At 48.4% G+C, this 22678-nt stretch overlaps 1 protein-coding gene across 3 annotated transcripts in view; it reads left to right on the top strand.

The window, feature by feature from the left end:
- LOC144137571 (papilin-like) overlaps positions 1-22678 on the top strand; it is a 113722-nt gene that overhangs the window by 73671 nt on the left and 17373 nt on the right. The gene's annotated exons all lie outside the window — the stretch shown is intronic.

Raw genomic sequence — 22678 nt, 5'->3', positions numbered from 1 at the left:
AACGTAGCCTCACAGGCAACCCCCGTGAGGACAAAGCGTGCGTAGGGTGGCAAGCCGCCTTAGCGGGTTGAGAACGGAATTTACGGGCAAACCTGACAGCTCTCGGACGCTTTGAACATTCTCCATAAAGCACTGTTAAACTTCGCGCGGCTGACATAACGAATAAATGGCACTTACCGATTTTTGATACCGCTGGGACGTCTGATATGCACGCACGGCACGGAACAACAGTGGGACTGTGGCGTCGTCTGCTCGCGACGCGGTCTCCAAGAAAGGCCCGCCAGACGGCGCAGCGGTTGCTGCAAAATGGCCGACTCGGCAAAATTCTGGTCTATAAAAATGATTTGAAAGGTCTGTTCTAATCTCTGCATCATCCTTTCTGATTTTCCATGACGTTTCGTATGACGCTTGCTCTTGTAGGCTCAGCTTGACTGCGCCTACTGCGGCTCGCCCACCCTAGGCAGTCCGCTGGAGGGTCGTCGCAATTCATTCGCTCAGTTAAAACTATGCCATGACGAGAATTTTGGCCGGGAAAATGTGGCTTTATTTTGCTAGTTTCTAAAAAGTCCAAGACAACGTACCTCTATGCTAGAGCAGATGCAATACGTATATCGTCTTACAACACTTTGCTGCGTTCGCTTCACGGGAGCTGTAGGCTGCATTTGCCCGGGCAACTGGTACGCTAGTAGAAAATCTAAGGCCAATAAAAAGTGGGAGAAGATTCAGCGAATTTAATGTAAGTATAATCAGCCAGAAAATCAACGAATACTCTTTTTCTAAAGCGCAAATCCCAGGTACGGAAAACACTTTTTGCGCAGGGTGAGCTAGCACTGAGGCCAGCAGCACGATCGCACATTTGCGATCTCTCTTTTTCCCGCCTGAAGAACGGAGTCTCTAGTGATAACACATTTGTGGGGATTTGACGAATGCAAAAAAAATTCCTTTAAGCTGTTTACATCAGAACTCTTAGCGATAACAGGCTTGCGCGACAAAGGAGCGTCTAGGTATCTCTTGCTCGAATAATGGCCGTTTATATCAACTAGAAACCATAAATCGTTGCTTTGTTTTGCGCCGGGATGCTTTGTTTTTTGGAATGTTTTGCAACAAACTGTTACAAGGGACATGGACATTACCCTTCACACAATGCGGTTCTTGCTTTTTCGAGATACTACACGAGTGCCCTATGATATTGTTACGAGTAAGAGACTATATTTGGAGGCTTGGTACAGCAAGATGCAAGCACCGGGCAAGACGAACAAGGCTGAGTGCAAGAGAGAGCCGTGATGATAATGACAGGGTCAAATGATGATGATCGCGGTTAGTCGCGCAGATTGTCCACCTTGTATCATGGGTCCCGCTCGCCAACAACATAACCATGACTAGTAACATGACTCCTCGCTGGAAAAGCGTCGTCCCGACGCTAACTTGTAGTCAAAGAAGGCGCACAGTATGACTTGAGGCGGGACACATGCACAATGTTAGTAGGCGGGGATCTCTCGGAAGGTGAGGGAAGGACGGGGGTGATCTAATATGTTACGTCCGTAACCGAGCGGAGAACACGGTAAGGACCGGTATAAGGAGCAAGCAGTTTTTCTGAAAGTCCCACGCGACGGGAGGGTGTCCAGAGAAGGACCAATGATCCCGGAGGGAAGTGTACTGGCCGGTGGCGCTGGTAAAATCTGTTCTTCTGAGAGGCTTGTGATACGTGAAGACGGTCGCGGGCGATGTGCCTTGCAAAAGTAGATCGGGTTATCGCATCGTGAGCGTATTCGGTGGACAAGAGGGCAGTAAGGTGTCCAGGGGCAAAGCAGGCTCACGGCAGTAAAGAAGATACAAAGGGGAAAATCCCATGGTGTCGTGACGCGAAGAATTGTAGGCGAACGTAATGTAGGGAAGGGAGATGTCCCAATCGCGATGGTCCGCTGAGACGTAGGCAGACAGCATGTCTGTAAGGGTCCAGTTGAGTCGTTCGGTGAGTCCATTTGTTTGCGGATGATATGCTGTGGAAAATGTGTGCTGAGTAGGCATGAGCGCAGAAGGACGTCAACAACTTTGGATGAAAAGTATCGGCCACGATCGGTGAGCAATTGACGTGGATCTCCGTGGTGCAGAATGACGTTGTCAAGGAGAAGATTGGCAACATCGGTCGCGCAACACGTAGGCAGGGCACGGGTGATGGGAAAACGTGTTGCATAGTCCGTCGTGACGGCCACCCACTTCTTTCCGTACTTGGATAGAGGAAAAGGGCCCAGTAAGTCCAAACCTACACGGAAAATTGGCTCAAGGGGAATTTCGGTCGGGTGAAGCTGGCCGGTGGGGAGCGTGGTCGGTGTTTTCCGCCGTTGGCAGAGGTCGCAGGCGGTGACGTATCGTCGCACGGATTTGTATAGACCGGGCCAAAAGAAGCGACGTCACACACGGTCGTACGTGCGTGTTATCCCGAGATGGCCAGGCTTGTGGACATCGTGAAGCTGGTGCAAGATGGCAGCACGCAAGTGCTGAGGTATAACAGGGAGTAATACGGGACCATCGGCGCGGAAGTTGCGATGATAGAGGGTGCCATCACGAATTGCATAGGCACGTAGAGAAGGGTCAGGTGTTGCGCATTCGAGACCGTCAAAGATTAGGCGTAATGATGCATCACGGTGCTGTTCTTCAGCAATGTTCAGGAGGTCGGAGATGGCAAAAAGAGAGACATCAGAACCTGCTCCGCTGAGGTCTGGACGGTCCACAGGATTCCGTGACAGGCTGTCGGCGTCCTGGTGTAGGTGACCAGATTTGTAGAGCACAGAGAAAGTGTACTCTTGAAGGCGGAGAGCTCATCGACCAAGCCTGCCCGTGGGGTCTTTCAAAGACGAAAGCCAGCAGACAGCGTGATGGTCTGTAATAACACTAAATGGCCTACCGTAAAGGCATGGGCGGGATTTGGCGACGGCCCAGACAAGCGCAAGACACTCCCGTTCCATGATGCAGTAATTGCGTTCGGCTGGAGACAGGAGACGGCTGGTGTAGGCGATGACACGGTTCTGGCCGGCCTGTTTTTGTGCCAAAATCACCCCTATACCTTGGCCGCTTGCGTCGGTGCGGACTTCGGTTGGTGCCGACGGATCGAAGTGGCCCAGAACGGGTGGCGACTTAAGGAGAGCGACAAGCGTAGTGAAGGCTTCCTCCTGTTTGGGGCCCCATGTGTAAGTGACATTCTTTTTAAGAAGGTCTGTCAGAAGACGGGTAATGTCGACGAAATTCGCAATAAAGCGACGAAAGTAGGAACAGAGGCCTGCGAAGCTCCGGACATCTTTTGACGACTGTGGTTTTGGATTTCTGCACAGCGTGAACTTTATCAGGGTCGGGTTGAACGCCGTTGGCGTCGACAAGGTGTCCAAGAAGCTTAATTTGGCGGCGAGCAAAGTGACATTTTTTTCAGTTTAACTGAAGGCCTGCACGTCGGAACACTACCAAGATAGCCGAAAGCCTCTTGAGGTGGGTGTCGAATGTAGGAGAAAAACAATCACATCATCCAGGCAGCATAGGCACGTCGACCGCTTGAACCCATGGAGTAGCGAGTCTATCATCCTCTGAAAGGTAGCAGGGGCGTTGCATAGGCCAAACGGCATTACCTTAAACTGGTAGAGGCCGTCGCGTGTAACAAACGCCGTTTTTTCGCGGTCGGATTCGTCAACAGAAATTGGCCAATATCCAGACCTAAGGTCTATAGATGAAAAATATTTGCCGCCATAAAGGCAGTCCAGTGCGTCATCAATGCGCGGCAATGGATAAACGTCCTTTTCGGTTATCTGGTTAAGGCGTCGGTAGTCAACGAAGAACAACCAGCGACCCATCTTTCTTCTTGACTAAAACGACAGGTGAAGCCCAGGGGCTCGACGAAGGTTCGATGATGTCCTTGCGGAGCATGCTTTCGACTTCCTGCTGAATGACCATTCATTCAGCATGGGACACATGGTATGGACGGCTGTGGATAGGGCTGGCATCACCGGTGTTGATACGATGTTGAACAGCAGTAGTCTGACCCAAAGGACGACTATCGAAGTCGAAAATGTCTCGGTAGGTGCTCAAGAGATGGCGTAGAGCGGCAGCTTGGTCTGCGGGAAGGTCGGAGGCGATCATGTTGGCGAAATCCTCGACAGAAGGAATTGAAGTGGTTTGGGTATCGGAATTTTGGGGTGGGTCCACGCACAAAGCTAAAACTTGGTGGTCACCTATCGGCCGCAGTGTAGCCAGAGATATACCCTTCGGTAAAAGTTGAGGGGATGATCCAAAGTTGAGGACTGGTAGGTGAATGCTGCTATCCACAACTGTCACAACAGTGTGTGGCACGGCCACTTCACGCGATAGCAACACTTATAGAACAGGCGAAAGCACGTAGTCACCGTTAGTAACCGGAGGGCTTGACAACAAGGGAATGGAGGTGCTGCTTGTGGGCCGTAAGCGAACATCATGCGTGGAGATAATACGGCATAAAGGTTCTTCGGCGTTGAGCACATCTGAAGGCATCTGGACGGGTTATTCAGGGGACGAATTGGGAGAAGGCAAGTGAAGGCGGAGGACACCGGTGGAGCAATAGATAAGAGCTGAATGCTCCGACAGGAAATCATGGCCTAGTATAAGGTCATGAGGGCATCGCTCCAATACGGCAAATAGAACGACAGTGTCGTGGCCCCCATGCGAATTCGGGCAGCCCACATTCCGGCGATGGCAGACGTCCCTCCATCGGCGACCTGTATGACACTGGACACCGCCGGAGTGAGAACTTTTCGCAGGCGGCGGCGGAGGTCTGAGCTCTTAACTGAAATATGGGCGCCGGTGTCAATGAGAGCACTTACTGGAACACCATCGACAGTAACGTCTAGTAAATTTCGTCTAGCGGGCAAAGTTAGCAGAGGATTTGGTGGCCGGGTCATAGATGGATCGTCACCTCCGGGAGCTGCACTTCCCAGTTTTCCGGAGAGGAGCGGTCTAACGGGGTCGGCAACAGGAAGCGGCGGGTCTGCGGCGAACGGGCTGGCGGTGGTGCGGTGACGGCGAGCGATTGTTGCGGCGTGGTCAGGCGTCGTCGTCCCGGGAGGGCGTCTGAGGACTGGGAGAGAAGCGAGCAGGGCCTTCTTCCAGGTTGTTATAGGCAGGAAATCGGGGTCGGGAGGCATAAATGTACGACTCTGGCAGTATCGCGCCACGTGGCCAACATGATGACAGTGAAAGCATATGGGTCGGTCGTCAGGCGTTCTCCAATAGGCAGGGTTTTTGATCGGGTAGTTGAAAGTACGAGTATAGGGGGCTCGCCCATCACTGGTAGGTGGAAAGGGGCTAAATGGGAAGTTAGCGCGGCTAATGGCGAATGGCGCAGACGGATTGAACGCCCAGCTTAGCAAGTTCTTCGCGCATTACAGCTTGAATTAACGGGACGGGAGGCCTGCTGTCTTCGGCAACGTATTGGGGAAGAGCGGCGGGGGCCATGGCCTCGAGCACTCTACGTACTATACTTGTCAAACCGTCAGGTGGAGCCGTGGCCGTGGTCACGCCAGATGAAATTGGAGGTGAACGGGTCTGTGGTGGAATGTCTTCGCAAGATGATGTGGCGGCAGTGTTTGGGAGCCGGGTGAACTGCGACGTAATTCGGCGGCTCTTCGCCTGCTCGAACCGGCGGCCCTCGGTGATGATAGCCTCGACCGTAGCACAGTCTTTGCAGATGAGCAGGTGGAAAGCGTCCTCGGCTATCCCTTTGAGTAGATGTCCCACCTTGTCGGACTCAGTGATCTGGGCGTCAGCTTTTTTTTTGCAAAGGGACAGGACGTCCTGGATGTAGGCCACGTATGATTCAGTGGAGGTCTGTGCGCGTGTGGCTAGGGCGTTCTTCGCTGCCGGTTGGTGACCAGCTGGGTCGCCAAACAATTTGCGCAGCCTTTCCTTGCAGATGTCCCAGCTTGTTACCTCCGCCTCATAAGTTCGGAACCAGGTCTTGGCCGGTCCGTCGAGACTGTAATCGACCTTGGCCAGCATGATGGTTGGGTCCCACCGATTATAGGCGCTGACCCGCTCGAATGAGTCGATCCAGTCCTCAACGTCGAAGTCGTGGGCTCCGGTGAACTTACGAGTTTCACGTGGTTGTTAAGGACCACAATAAGTGGGGTGGTTGAGCCGGTGGCCCCATTGTTGGCCATGATCGTTGGTGGTTGAGCAAGGTGACGTCCGCTGCGAAGCTCCGTTGTGCGTAAAGCGTTACCCCGCACCTCTACCAAAATGTTACGGGGAAGAGACTATATGTGGAGGTTGGTACAGCGAGATGCAAGCACCGGGGCAAGACGAACAAGGCTGAGTGCGAGAGAGAGCCGTGATGATAATGACAGGGTCAAATGATCATGATCGCGGTTAGTCGCGTAGATTGTCCACCTTGTATCATCGGTCCTGTTCGCCAACAACAGAACCCTGAATAGTAACAATATATTTGTTCTGATGGGATTGTATAGCTTGTAGAAGTGCCGCATAACTGTCCGGCATGCGGAACCCCCCGCCCCACGAAGACCATTGTTTGGGAGCTGGTTGCGTTGGCGCAGGACATCTATGCGACGGAGTGTGACCAACCGGAATGGCTGCACCTGTTGGACGCGCGTGTGTGCTTGCTGAAGTTTTGACGGGTCTGTAAGGTCCACTTATGAGTTAGCGGCCAGGTGCCCGGGCTGCGCGTGAGAACGCGCCGCTCTGTCTGGCGACGTAGCACTGCCGACACTGCGCTGCAACCACCGCTAATTCGTCGCGGCGTGCGCGGGAGACGGATTGTCTGGCCCTTCGCATTCCTCAAGGATAATCCCCCATTGAGAGGGCAGACGGCGGCGCCGGATTCCAGGAACGCCTGCCGGACCCGCTGGGATTACCGGCGTGTCTCTATTGTTGTCGCGTCCTGGTCAGCATGACGCACAGTCGCGTCTTTCGCGCTCATCCCTCGGGGTCGTACGCGTTTTCTGGCCCGCGGGCGGTCCGTTGACCTGAGATAGCGGCGCCTCATTGAATGTTCCGTGACGTGCTGAGTGACAGCTGTCTACGTGAATTCGGGCACTCCCATACGCGTGTACGAACGCTACAGGGGCGTTCCCGAGAGAGGGTGATCTCGAGGTTTTAAAAGGCCGAACTTGGCCGTTGGAAAGGGTTCTCGTCTGAGCGCTGAGCTGGCAGTTCCCGGCGAGACAAGGAGTCTCGACCGTTAACGCTAGGTTGGGATTTAGGACCCCCTAGTCGAAGTTAAGATCGCGTCGGAGGTTCAGGGTGCAGCGCCGCACCGGGCAACTAGACGGATCTTGCGGCGAGACAGAGTCTCGGCCGTCGTTTCTCGAGCGGTTTGTGTACGCTCCGAGAATAGGAAGAGTTAGACGAAGTTGAGGAGCTTGAGTGATTTGTGCGCACTCGGAGCTAGCTTCTAGCTGAAGTTTGAAGTTTTTCTTTTCATTTATCATGTACCCAGTTTTCATACTGTAAATAGCTGTACATAAACTCCCGTTTTACTTAATCGATTTCAACGCCTCGAGTTCGTCAATTCGACCGCCATCTCCAAGAACTTCAACACCATCACCCAGCCAGCCTCCTGCCAAATCAACCGGAGCCCGGGCGATTGGGTTCCTGATCGACACCGGACTTCGGGGAAACGATTTTCACTGGGTCCCTTATTGTAGCTGCTGTGGTGTTGTCCTTCTTGGGTAACTGGTAGCTCTTGTATTACATATTAACCGCAAGTTGTTCATGCAGAAAAAAAATTTGGCATGAACGAGTGCTCTGAACCACTAGATGGAGTGCATTTCCATCTAGAGGCTAGAATCTCCGGTTGAATTGATTTTTATAGGGGCGAAGCTCCTTTCTGCTCGGGCCCTGTCTCGTCCCTAGTTGCGGCTGTATACGGCAAGGGACATTAATGATGATTGTGGCAGGATCCTCCTAGGGATTGGCCAACCAAAGATTGGCCGAAGAGGTCAAAACGTTCAACGTGTTTGTTGCTACCCAACAAGAAGAAGAGGAAGAAGAAGAGGTTGTCGTTCGGCAGGATCCCCCTAAGGATTGGCCAACCAAAGATTCGCCGAAGAGATCAAAACGTTCAACGCTTTCGTTGCTACCCAACAAGGAGGAGAGAAAGAAGAAGAGGTTGTCGTTCGTCGCTTGCGAGCTGAAGACACGTACCGGTGGTACGCGACACAAAACGGTCTGCAGAAGGCGACGGCCAAGGTGGCCAAAATGTCATATACGGAATTCGCTAACTTACTCATGGAGATTCTCATCGTTCCAAACAAGGCCTACATAATTACCACAAGCATCGACGTCATCGACGGGCTTGTTAACGGGGCGGTGGTAAGCTTGACGTGTCGAGTCTTTGTATGATGTGCGGGCGAATGTTTCACGGTTTTAGTGGTTTTACCGATAAGCATTTCAGCTTCGCCCCTCCCATCATCATTCACTTCGTGGAGATGGCGGGGTTCCGCTGCAGAGTAACCACCGCACTAGTGTTCGCCTAAAGGCCTGTCCTTGTTACGTCATGGCAGATGGCACAAAACATGACTTGGCGGGAGAATCAAAATGTTACGTTAAATTCAATAATTGCTAAGTGAATAAAGCATCGTTTGCTGCCGAAGAAGAGCTGGGGGAACTATAAAACACGACATCTTTAGAATAAAACAACCTTGCATTTGTCGGCATGGCCCTGTAAATTACAGTGACGAAGCGTGGTGCCGATGTGAAACTTACTTAATCGAGTCAAATAGTCAAGCTGTTAATCCAAGTAAAAATTACCGGGCTTACCCTTGGATAAAGCGTGACAAGCATCTTCACCGACGTCTTCCGTTTGTCAGCGGCTGCAGAGGCTAAGAAACGTACACGCATAAGTACAGCACATTCTACTGCCCTTCATAAGTACAGCACATTCCACTGCTCTTAAGTGGGTGCGTTTTAAATACCAAATGTACGAACAGAATTGAATATTCGAATTAAAACGCGTGGCTTCGAGTACCAAATTGAATATCGAAAACCGTCGTTCAAGCGTTCGTATTCGTGGAATGATCATATTTTTTTCAAACCGCCTTTAAATGCCGTTACAAATGTCTGACGATTACTACCTAACGCGAAATTTGTGCTGAGCGCGAAATGCAGTCTTCTCGGTCACGGCGCCTATCCGCTGCGTCTCGGAAAGCGATCGCAGCGAACGCACGGCGGTGCGCACTACTCTGCCGTTATCCCGTAGTGCGTCGCCGCCACCAACTAGCATGTTGAATGTTTTTTTGTCATTTGATCTCTTTTTGCATAGGTAATGTTTTCTCTACTGCATTCACCATTTTGCGCTGCAATCATCATTGAATTATGAGCGAGGTTAGAGACTGCATGCAGACAAACACTGATTCTCTGGAAAGTTTTTGTTGGCGTGGTGTTGACATATGCCCGGCAGCTTGCAGGCACAGTGCCGGAGTCCACCAGCCTCATACGAACGCACCTCTTACGACACAGAGACGAGCAAGGCAAGCTCTGAATTTGAGGGAGAAGCGCCTCGCAGTTGACCGTTTCCCATGGTGCGGAGGGAGTGCAGCCACTGCGAACGCCTCAGCTAGTGAATGTTACGATTTTAAAGGGACACTGAAGTGATTTGTAAACATTGCGGGATTACTAGCGCAAATTGTAGTTCGGAGTCCGTAGGCATTGTTTCAACCACTCTGGCCGCGTTTACGCGAATTTATTTAGTAGAAAAATCAATTCAAAAATGCTGTCCTCCTCTCTTTACGCTCGCCCATTTTCTGTGGCGTTTTCGTGTGACGTCAGCAGGAGATGAGCTGGAAAATGGCTGCGCTACTGCACGGTTCGCCGACCAGCCGACCTACCGATCGAGTCAGTCGGCCCAGCGTTTCGTCCGCCGGCCGCCGACGGGTCGTCGCTATTCGCTCGCTCAATTGAAACTAAGCCACAACACCTTTGTGAATGAAAGAATGTGCCTTTCCTTACTTTGTTAGTTTGTACACTGTGTCAAACTCAGAGTCCGGGTCGCTCCACACAAGCGCTGCACAAGTGCACATGCGACGCTTCGCTGACTTTACGCTAGTAGGAAAATCTAAGGCCAATTGAAGGCGGGAGAAGAGTCAGCGAAGTCAATATAGGTACTAAGAAAATAAAATCACCTGAAACTTTTACCGTAAAGCGCAAAACTAGGGATCAGGAAGCACTTTTTGCGCTGGGTAAACAAGCACAGCGGTCAGCAGCACGACCGCACATCTGCGAACGCTTTTCCGTCAAAGAAATGCAATTGCTAGACGTGAGATATTGTGGAAGTTTGGGGGACACTTACTGCAGGAGTGATATACAACAAATAGTCACATAAAGTACTTAAAATGCTTAAAGTAAATAAAAGTGTAAACTAGTCATACATTATAAACCTTATATATCCTATCCGGCCAGCGCCGGCTCGTGGCCTAGCGGTCTGAGGCGCTGGAATTTGTTTAGAAAATCGCAAGTTCGAATCCCCGAGGGTACATGTATTCTTTTTTGTAAGTTGATTTCTTCGTATGCGGCCGATGTTTTCTGAACTGAGTTCACCATTTTTGGGCCGTAACGTTCACTGCTCCACGAGCGAGATCGCAGAACGCGCGCATACTGACAATGACGCGCTAGCGAGTTCTCGCTGTCGTGCTGTTGCCACAAGCACCGACTGCTTGCGGGCAGTGGGCCCAGGCCTGAATCAGCACACCCTTGGCCTGGTGCGAACTAGCTTTTTACGAACAGACATGAGTGAGGCAAGCTCCGAATATGCGGGAAACGCGCATGGCATTTGAGAGTCTGCGGTGACGCGGAGGGCGTTCATCCACTGCGTAGGCCTCGTCTAGTCATTTCTACGATTCCAAGCCGCCCTGGGAGGTTTATCTTAGACATTTGACAGCCGACAACATGGCAGAAGCGCGGTACGGCGATAATTGAGAAATCGAGAATGCCCATCCAACAACGCCATCAGATGTCAAGCATGTTGTTTTGCAGAACCGAAACCGAAACCGAAACTTTTGATTGCTAACCTTGGGCATCGTCCAATCACGGTGCCCCCCCCTCCTGACGTCACAGCCTTTAGTTGGTGCGGCCGCCGCAAACCGCGCATAGTAGTTTTTCTTCTTTCGCGCTTTGTAAAATAATTACCGATTTGTCAACCGGATAAACGATGAATAGTGTGTTAATTTGAGCCAGTCTACACAGTGCAAGCAAAAACGGGAGCTTGACAAATTCACTTCAGTGTCCCTTTAAGTGCGGTTGGCCGCCTTAGCTGATCTATCATGCAGCCGACAACGACATCCAACCAGCGATAACGTTGGGCGCCAAGCATGTTGCAGCGGGGAACTGAAACCGGAACTAAAACAATAACGTTGACAAGCCATCAACTGCGTATACATAAAGTTTAAAATCTTGGGCATTTTCCAAGCACATCGCGTGACGACGTTTTCTAAGAGGAGAACTTGTCTTGCAATACGATTGGAAGGTGTTTATACTTCTAAATTTCATGCATACGCAATTGCGCTTTTGTCAATGCTATTTTTTCTTTTGGAACAACTTTAGTGCTATACATCATTTTCCTTCCTAGAGGGGGACGCTCTGTCCGGCCAACAACAGATCGAGGTCGTGACGTCACAGCCAAAAGTCACGTGATAAAGGCATTTTCGTCACTTCCTGGACCGTGGGCTTTTTTTTTTTACTTTTATCGCGAAGGCACTGCGCGTAGCATTTTGTCACTATTGCACAGGTACATCCGCCCTTCCGCAGCGGTAGGTTCGCTTTGGCGTTTGTTTGATGCCCGAGTTTGTGTCAACGTAGCCGCGGGTCAACATCGTGGACGGTTGCTTACATGATTGTCAAGTGTAGCGTCGAGCTGTTGGTTGATGAACGCGCCGCGTATCTGCTTTAAGCGTGTTCATGTTGCCTGTTCGACAGTCACTGACTCCACCATGACTCCGCTGTAGTACCAGTGCCAGGCCCATAAAAAGTTTGGATGACCGATCGGCCACCGCTAACTAGCGCCGCTTTCACCGCTAGCGCCGACAGGCTTTACCGCAATGCACCGGTGACGTGCGGCTAAAGGACAGGCGGAAGGAGTTGAAAAATACGAGCGCTACAAGAACAACGGACGAGAAAGGCAAGCAGCTGTCGTATTTGTCGTCCGTTCTTTTCATACGCTGTTATTTAGCGCTCATAATTTTTTTATTTTATTTTGTCAATATCATAGACCAACTCAACCAAAACACGTTTCGAAGAGAAAGGTGCTTTAGGAGAGCACTTTAATTCGAAAATATTTGTTCCTATTAAAAGCTAGTTCAATAAAACAGCTTTAAAAGCAGAATTTCATATCCTCGCAGCCCTGGTCTCCACAGAAGCTCCTATAAGATATATAACTAGGAGGGTTGCGGGCTTTTAGTTAAGACATTTTGTAGTGGTAGCAAATATTTCATCTCGTACCGAGTACCTATAGCATGGCACAAAAAAAGGAAGCAGCAGCAGTAACCCGGACAAGCTGTTTTGATACCACAGTTGAAGTAAGGTCAAGTGGCAGGCTTTATCCATCTTGCACAAGAACGGAACCGATGGCTGTTTAATAAGTGGGTGGCCTCCCCTGGTTTACTTGGCTTCCTTTGCATTCTGGCTGCCTGTTTGTGAAATCTACCCGTGGGTATTCTAATTCTTGTGTGGTGGTAGTGTTGTTCCTCATAGAACAATATTGTAGTAATGATGTACACTGTCTGACCTTTTGAATAAAGCCAAGATGTAGGTTGCATACATTGTAGGGCTGGGCGTCGGTTAAAAGTTTTAATCCGATTAATCTGTCTGACCGTTTCAATCCGATTAGCTTTAATGACCTAAAATATTATTTAATGGAATCCATACACCAATGATAATAATAAAATGCTTCTCCGTCCCAACAGTTTTAATTGTTATCATCTCTGAGCATACTTGCATTGTTTTCTGTTGTAACGTCACGTAGGTTATTTGAACGCAAATATGGTCCTCGCAATGCACACACTTTCAACGCGGTACTCCTGTTTCGGTTTGCTCACATGACTTCGACCAACTAAAAAATTAATCGCAACTAAAGCATTAATCGGAAAGTTGATCGATCAATCGCCCACCCCTTATACATAGTCCATTCAAAAGCACCACATAACGTTCAACGAGCCGCAATTTGTGCCTTTTGTAATTTGCACTCGGGACAAAAATTAAAATTTGCCACAATGTGCTGCAAACACCTCAGGCATAGGAATGTAAAAGGGATCACCAGCACTTTCTTTTCAGTGGGTGTGTTGGTAATAGGTGAATTCTTTTTGCACCACCTTCAGCAGTTATAAGGGGACAGTGCATTCCCATTAGGTGAAGCAGAAGCCACTGAATGAAGATATTTACTTTCTATAAGAGCACTGCATGTGGTTTTTCTTTTCTAATATAGCCTATGCGCTTTATTGAGTATAGGAGCCACCATGCATGATAGTTTTCATTACAGTGCCGTTACCTCTGTGCTTGTGATGTCAGCTCAGAAAAAACTTCACTGAAACAAACATTGAAGCAAACTTGTGTTCTGAGGCCCTGTTGCACCTAACACCGACTTTTTTTCCAGGAAATTCAATTGCAATAAAAAGCTGTGCCCAAACAGCCTCGTATCTTTTCCAATTTCTTTTGTGCATTATACTACTCGCTTTTTCTCCATAGATATTAACTCTTGATGGCTATTGTTAGTCTCACTTGTAGCTTACGGACTAATTATTAGGTGAAGCCATGCAGACTTTTAGTGGGTGATGTACTTGATCTCTCATGTAGCTGACCGACGTGAACTTTTGGGCGGCTTCACACGTGTAAAGTGCAAAATTTGGATGAGACAAACAAGGATGACATGACCAAGTGCTACTTCCAACTAGGATTTATTGGTAAGATACACTCGCATATATACAGGCAAAATTTTGACAAGATACAAAGGATGACAGGAACAAGTGCAACTAAGTATTACTGGTAAAGTACAATCGTGTATATACAGAAACCGTGCGAACACCACCAGCAAAAAAAGCAAATTCCAGCACACAAAACAGTTATGCACCGGCACATAATATTTGCGACGCAGCTCATGCCCTGATGTACAAAGTATAACTAGAGATCGGAACTTTAGGCAAAATTCCCATTTTTTTCCTGGAGTCCCTGTAAACTTTGTTCAAAATATAAGCACGAACTACAGGAATTAAATTAATCAACTGTTGATAGTGCCTATAAGGGCCTATTTTTAGATTCGTGTCTATATTGGCTTTTTGTTGCCCTAAAAATGCCTTTTTAGGCTTGCTGAGTCCATTTTACGTAACGTGTTGCCCCAAAACATACCAACAGAGTCAACTCTTCAGAACCTATACCTGCTATCAATGTGCAAGGACATTAAAAATTCACAGCTTAGTGACTCATGCATATGGATTTCAGTGGACAGGGGATTACATGTGTCCAGATTAAAAAAGTGTGAGGGCCACTCCAACTAGAAGCCTTTGGAGAGAAACTTCCTCCTCTCGGAAACAGTACAAGGGAGGGAGCAGATGCAGAGGCAACTTTGAGGGCAGAGATTTTTTAGTCTTAAGAAAGCAGGACCTGGAGGCAGTAATTTGGCAACGAGTCTGGTATGGTGAGGGGAAAATGTGGTCGGCAAAGTGGTTAGAAGCATTCAGGCTGTGTCTTTGCAATCACCGGATAGAAATATTGAATAGTGACCATGAATATGCTGGAAGACTCAAAGCATCTTCCTGTCCCAGTGCTTTACGGCGCTGATTGAGCTAGTGTACATGTGTGTTCTTGCATTGAGCATTTGCAGCTTTGACAGTATAATGCACAGCTGAGAGTTTCAAAGGAAATTGGAGTGACAATAGCATGAGTACAGGTGACTATTGACATCTCGATGGGGAAGGGCAACCCAAAGTGGGTATCGGAAATAGTAGTCATGGGTGTATAAAGCCATGGGAAAAGGTGTTCTGGTCAGGGAAGGCTCGCCATAAAAATAAGAATACAGCGCTATGACCACTCACAGCTGGTTGAACTTCGCTTTGCTCTGATTAAGTTTGTGATGATACTGAGCTGGGTGTGTTCTAAGAAAACAGAGGGACAATAAAATACCACAACACTGCAAATGGCTTATCTGTCAATATTCTCGTCCTGTACGATCACTGGGTGCAATTAGGGCAGTTACAACTGCAGGAGGTGCATATAAGACAGGCTCACCACTTGCTGTAGCTATAAGGCCTGGGTTATCAAACTGGGTTATCAAACGTGCAGTTATCAAACTTTACATGCCTTCAGCTTCCCGCTGATTTACGATTTAAAGGTTGCTTTTTTCACTATTTAGGCAATGTAAAATAGTGTGCATGCAATATGTAATAGCATGTATGTAAGGCACTTGTATTTGGAAGCCCGCCTCATACAGCTGCCTGCAAAAAATTTCTGCCCGTGCAAGCATCGCACTCAGCCATCAAGAGCGCAGACATCAAGGGCGATAGCAAGCTAAGTGCAATGGCTAATCTCGCCTTTACCATAAAACAAATTCTCCGTTAGTGGGACTAACCTCTTCAGCTTTCATTAAAGGTTTTCTATCTCTCTCTCTCTGTCACTGTGGAATTCGTAGATGTACCGGAACACGGTGAGCTCGACCACGTCTCGTTTGCGCATTTACCTGTCACCGCAATAACAAGCCGAATGTGGTACGTCCAGCATGGCACCCCAGTGCACACAATCATTTCCACATCACTGAATTCGCTGCATCACAGCACGGCATATCCTCCCTTGGTGAACTCTTTTGCTGCATGTTGTTGCTGACGGCAACGTGACTTGTTTTCTTGTAGGATATGGGGGCGCACAATTAGTGGTGTCACACTTCGTCCTCGATTGTTAGGGAAAAGATCGGTGTCGTCGTGTTGTCGCCGTTTCACCGGCGAGGGCTCAAGGTGACGGCTTCATTCGTGAACTGGCTCAGAAAAACAGACAACGCGATGTCGAGGGACACTTCGACGATACACTTACTTGATTTAAGTAACCGGCCATGACAACGTATCACGCGGGTATCATCTACGTGGAAAGAAACCAACTCGGGCACAGAACAAATTCCCAGGGGCAAAATGACGCAATAACAACAATAAAAAAAAGCGGCGAAGCCAGCGTAGCTCACACACAGTGCCTTTGGCAATCGCCTCCACATGCTTTGGCTGAAGCCTTGGGTGAAACTTCTGACCGTGGTGCATAGCTTCTTGATGCTATCCGCATGCCTTTGTGATAAAAGTAAAAAAAAAAAAAAAAGCCCACGGCCCAGGAAGTGACGAAAACGCCTTTGCCACGTGACTTTCAACTGTGACGTCACGACGTCGATCTGTTGTTGGCCGGACAGAGCGTCCCTCCTAGAGGTGGGCGCCGCCATTTGCTTTTCCTGACGATACGCTAGCGCCGTCTATGAAGCGACCGCCGAAACCACCGCGCTGGGCTGTTAAGTGCTCCGTTCTTTCAGTGCGTCTGCTCGGTAGCCGTGCATTACCGAGTGAACCGTAGTGGTTTGGAGTTAAGTTAGCGGTTGCAGTGTTTGTGTGTGTGTTATCTTTTGTTTTCACCATCTGCGGACGGATTTTAGGTCCTAATTTGCTGCCATAGCGGAAGATACCGACCCCGGGTGTTGCGAGCAGCAGTAGCACTGGTGGTCGTGGTGCCGGTGGTGCTCAGCAGTTCCGCGATGCAAACGTACCGGTATCGCACCGACTTACACAGAAATCGATATCGGGGAGTAAATACGTGTTTTCAATGCCACCATGCTTGTTATGTTCACCAATTAGTCATGTTTACGGAAGCACAGACGTCGAATGCGGAGCGCGCACAGCATATGTGGGTCACGCTGACCCGCGCTCGCGATGGACTTTCGAGGAGGCGATTGCTACGCTGTTGACATTGCAATGCAATATCACCTTTTTGAACTAGACTTATGACGGTTACTAACGAAGCGAAATTACCTGGGCGAAAAAATAACTCGACCGCACAACCAGTCAAATTACTATTCGAAGGTTGAGCAGAAGAACCGACATTTGGACGAGTTAATATTGGTTCATCATGATCGTGATCATGATTGGCCTAATTCTGTGCAGCACATGCGGCCTGTCGCTGGGAGCCCACCTTTGTAGAACCGCTGCTTGCAGAACAAATGCTTTGCACGATCAGCAGTAACTGTTTTGTAATTTTAGTGCTCTAGATTCCGTGACAACGCAAAAGAATTAGAAACTTTTCCTTTTACCACTTTGTGAACAGGTTCAGCTATTTTCAAAAAGAAGCCTTCACGTATCTTCAGCTGCGTTTTCACATTGGGCTGCCTGCTTATCCTGCTATCGACCAGCAGTGTGCGATTGAGAAAGTTATCCTTTCATATCGTTTGGCTGCGTTCACCTGAAAAAAAAAGTAAACAAAACGCCGTGATTTTAAAGTTTACATAAGATGAAAAGGGGGTTGTTTAATTTCAATCGGCTGTAATTAATGACCAAACAATATAGGGTATTTTAAATTGACTACAAGGAACCAGATGTTATTGTAATGCTGTATTGTATCGGCGCTCGTGAAAGATCCCCAGGTGGTCAAAACTAACCCGGTGCCCTCCACTACAGCGCGCCTCATCACCTATGAAGCGTCGGTGCGTTAAACCCCATATAAACAATCAATTAATCAATCAACCAATCATTAAATGCTGTAGTGTAAAGGATAAAGTTACTTCTAACATTTTCAGGGGTTCCGTTCCCAGTCGCAGCTTTGCGTGTGATAAATGGATTTTGCACTGTCTGCTTGCCGTCCAAGTGCACCCAACAAACCCTAAGTTGGTCGTTAATTTGTACAAAGTCATTGCGGTCCACCGACATCTCAACTCGGTGTCCGTTGGGAAGCGATGCAGCAAAAACACGTCGGAACAACACTGCATTTTTTCCCGGCAGTGTCGTGCAGATGCGTGCTGTCAGCGACTTTTTCTCGCTTTCTCTGGTTGTTCGATAACCCACCACAACACAGTGCTGACCAAACGACGTTTGCGCCTTCAACGGCATCGCAGCATTGGCTAAAACAGTTGAAAGTTCCGCAAAAACTACGCACACGCTGCGAAACACTCCTGAACTACGCAGCGGAGCACACCGCGCCGAGCGATGTTAACAAGCCCAGCGCTCACAGGCAACGCTGGTCCGCCGGAAGCGGACGGCGCGCGGGCCACCGAGAGAACTGGTTTGCGAGTATTTTCCTCCTTTCCCGGCTGCTTATGAGATGAAAATGTACTTTTGTGGTTTATTTTGGGGGAGTTCGAGACAGTTTCGGTTTCGGTTCCGCCGTGAAATACGCCCATGGATTCTAACGTTATCTCTATTTGCGTATTGGTCATACTTAGGAAATCGTCATGATCCGGTATTAGCATGTTGTTGACTGCAGAAATGAGCCGCATAAAACTCCTTCCGCCGCTTAAAGCTAACAAGAATCGATTCATGCTGTAAGGAAGGCCGAGCCGAGGTGGACGCAGTGGGTGAACTACAGGGCTCCAGTTCATCGGAGATGGTGAACCGCGGGACGGCTCTCCCGCGCCTACAGATCTCACCTACATGTCTTTCCTTCGTAGTACCCGCCCCGTCGTTGGCGAATCAACCAGTTAAACACATTCGGCAAAGAAAAAACGTCCTGTACCCCTAGATTTGAACCCACGCAGTGGATGGCAACGCTTTGTGCTTCATGAAATCAGGCTTTGGTAACCTGCAACGAGGCTTACAAATAACAAGTAGTACATATGTAGAGGCTGAACCCCGTCATATCGGACATTCGCGACATGGTTTTAGCGCTAAGAATAGACGAACACAACAAAGGGGACAGGACAGGCGGTTCCAGCATTGTATCGGACATTGCTGTTTACTTCTTGGATTGCAGTACTTTCAGCTGCTAAGCTGAGCATTGCCTGAATAACGTTTGTGCAGTAGGCTTTACCCTAGCCCCTGCAAATACCTGATGAGCCGCTATTACGTTTCTTCTGGCAGTATTATCGAACGGAAGTGTGGGGTCGTGCTGAAGACTGGTCGGCTATTTCACCCTGCGAAATGGTTTTACGGTTTGCGATAAAAAATGTGGGTGGTTTCATTTACATATTACGTATATTACTTCGCTTTTAATTTGCTTTAGATTTTCTGCAGGCATGCGAGTCGCACAGGCGTATTCAGCTTACGGCGAAGCGTCGTACGTCAATTATTGGCGGTGAGCGCGACCACGGGCGGTGCTGCGGAGCACGCCTCCGTGACGTCACCTTAGGGATTATCGCATTTGTCGTCTGCTTCACTCGGGCTCGCTCTCTCTGCTGTTTCTTTGCGCGTGGTTTGGTTGACTTTTTGTGCTTGTCCCCAGCAAATCTCCGGTATGCGGAACTTTTTGTGGTAACAAAAGACTTCAAATAGCATAAACTAGCTCAAGACGTGATTGAAAGTATAGTTTTTGATACCGCTCCGGAAAAAACATTGCCGGCGTCGCCCATGCATTGCTGCGAAGCTGGTCCTGTGCGGAGCGCGAAGAGTCGTAGCTAGGCGTCAGCTTCTGTATTCAGTAGTCTTTCGAACAAAGGTAACAGCCGGAGTCTGACAACCGACAACAGCGAAAATGGAAGACCAAAATAAATTCCAGGCCTTCGGGGCTGTCGGCTTTGGCAGAAGGCATTAAGATTCCGTCTAATCGTATGTACGGTAAAACAGATTTGGCAACCTTGCCTAACGCTCGCATGAAAGTATGCCGACATGCACTATGGGCCACAAATAATGTGGGTTGATTTCCAAATAACCTGCTGTGTGTATAGGCGCGTGCTGGTTTTATACCAGGCTTCTAAGCAGTATGGAGGCTTATTGAGCAAAACGAGTTACCTGTATGGAAAACAATCAGTAGGACTATGTTTGTTCAGATTTCGAGGGATATTTCGGTACATTTGCCACAGCCATATCATCCCGATATTCAGAAAGGCGTTATAGTAAAACTGCACTCAAGAAGAGGAGGGCGAGGAGGAGTAGAAAACTTTAACAGTAAAATAGAGCTGGCTAGTGGGCAGCCTCCTCAGTCCAACACGAGAGGGTGAGAGTAATTTTCTTCAATTCATCGAACGTCATCCCGAGTAGGCCAAGATTTGTTCTTTTCGACTGAAGGACGTTGGAAAACAATAAAGAGCTGTTTGGACATATTCATCGGTTTCGAATTTCGAATTATACTGAAAATCAGATGCACACTATTTATTGCGTTCGTTAGCATGTATATCAAGCCTTCAACACCGTAACCATGTCATAACTGTTCGGGTTGAGATTGAGTTCGTTACGATAACGATGGATTGATAGAAATTCGGTGCCCAAAAGCCGCCTTCGAGTACTGTGGACAACGTTATCTGTGGACAACGTTGCGGAGCGAGTCCGTAAGCCGACGTCAGAGCCAGGGGGCGCCATTCAAACTTTTCACCTCCAATATGAGACAATACTTGCTCGAAAGAAACCGTCATCTTCATCATCATCATCATCATCAGAAACGTACTCAGGTTCACTGCAGGACGAAGGCCTCTCCCATCGACCTCCAACCACTTCTGTCCTGCGCTGCTCGAGTCCACAGTTTACCCCCAAATTTTCTTATTTCATCCGGTTTATCCAGTTCGTCTCTGAAGTCAAACATGTGACCAGGGGTTCATGGTGACTCCTGAAGTATGGGTAATGCGCGATCACAGATATCGTTGGAAACTATGGGCCAATTGTTGCTCCGGGAAACCAAAACTGAAACTACTTCGAAATCTCCGAAAATAAACCACAATAACTTTATTCCGACACACACTTGTGAATTGCACTAAATATTTCCTAAAAACATCCTTTACACAAACGCAGGTGCACATGCATGAACTCTAAAATCTTGGTCGTCGTCCATTGCATAGCAAGCGGAGTTCTCGTCATTTCGTGTTACTGCTGCAGTTGTTGCGGCCGCTGCAGACCCCGCATGGTATTTTTCCTTCTTTCGGGCTTTAAATCTTAAATGCGGTATTAGCGACTGCATAAACGAAGGAAACCATGTTTATTTGTGCTCGTCTTGGCAATGCCAACACAAACACAAATTAAAGAAATAAAAAAAGTGGTTGGTTGCGACTTAGCAACTACTTAACTGGAGTGTGTAGTATTCTTAAAACTCCAGCTTGATTTTTTTTCTTGGCGTGTGCAATGTTCACAGTACTGTTCGTGGGCTCCACTTTTACCAAGCAGCTCAATGATTGGCGGTAATGGAGAAAGTCACAGATTGGTGTGACGCCATTCGGCGCGGAACTCAGAATAGTCTTATGATATTGCTGCCTTTGCAAACATTGATATTAGAAATGCATTTATATATAACCTCATTTTAAACCATTTTATCTCTACAATATGGAAGCTCAGTGCATGAGTAAGGTGCTGCGCTAGTGAAAACGAAGTTTTGGCTTGTTTCCTGGCTACGACAGTGGCCTTTTTCAAGTAAAAACAAGGCAGCAGAACGATAAAGTGGCCTAAGCAAAAACACCTCTGTAGCACGAGTGTTCCGCTTGTTTAAGTGAATTAGGCATGATAAATTGATCCGAAGCCCCTCCTCTCACTCCCACGGCTGTCCGCAAAGCCTCACAGTGTGTTTTTCTCAGAAAGTGTCAGTTTCAACTGAATTTTAACACTTCAGAAATGTTTGTCGTCTTCGGATCACTTTTCGCCTTCCGCCCATGTAATACACTACAGCTGCACAAAAATGTACGGCTTTATTTAAAACAACAGAGCGAAAGAGTGACAGGGCTGGTTGCCGATGCGGAACCGATGCAATTATGCATTCCGCTGTCTCTCGAGCTCCTTTCGTCGCGCTTAACTTGAATCGAGTTTTTTATTGCGCCGGCCAACTCAGTAGGATTGGTCATGTGTTGATTTCAAAGAAAACGGCCAGGACAAAAAAAATTATTTCTAGCCTACGGGTAATTATCGGGATATGGTTTTCGGACGAAACTCTTCACGTGTATTTAGTGATGCGACCACACTGTGTGTGAGGAACCCAACGGATTAGACCCTGATGAATTGCAGTACTCAAAACGAAGCTTTATTTTTGTTTTACTGGCAGACGATATTGCTGAAATTGACCAGAAAATCGCAGGAGAATGCGCTTACGTTTGCGGTGCTGAGCGCGACGTCGCGGGTTTGATTCCTGGCCGGGTTGCTTTTCAGATGGACGCTAAAAGCGAAACCGCTACTGTGTTAGAGATTTCGGCGCACGTTAACGATCCCCAGGTGATCAAAATATTCCGGAGCCCTCCACTACGGCGCCTCATCGTCTGTAAAGCGTCGGCGCATTAAATCCCACCATCAATCAATCAATATGCTCACGTGCAACAGGTTATATGTACGCAAAACTGAGTCCTACATGCATAAGACTAACAAAATTGTCAAAACGGTCAGTTAAGTTTGATGGGGCAAAATTTTACACATCTGATTCAAACCCATCGCTATCCGCTTTATGGGAATGAGCACAGAAAACTTATCTTATTGTTGGACCTTCTGACTCGGTGGATCTTTCATCTCGATGGACATTCAGGCTGGATTCGACCTCCTTACTCAGTGGATCTTTCGTCTCGTTGGTCATTCAGGCTCGGTTGGACCTT

Source organism: Haemaphysalis longicornis, unplaced genomic scaffold, assembly GCF_048455015.1.
Source record: "Haemaphysalis longicornis isolate Haplotype H1 unplaced genomic scaffold, Haemaphysalis longicornis Haplotype H1 scaffold_409, whole genome shotgun sequence".
NCBI classification, from domain to species: domain Eukaryota; kingdom Metazoa; phylum Arthropoda; class Arachnida; order Ixodida; family Ixodidae; genus Haemaphysalis; species Haemaphysalis longicornis.
Note: the sequence above shows the minus strand (reverse complement) of the source record. Positions and strands in the feature narration are given on the sequence as shown.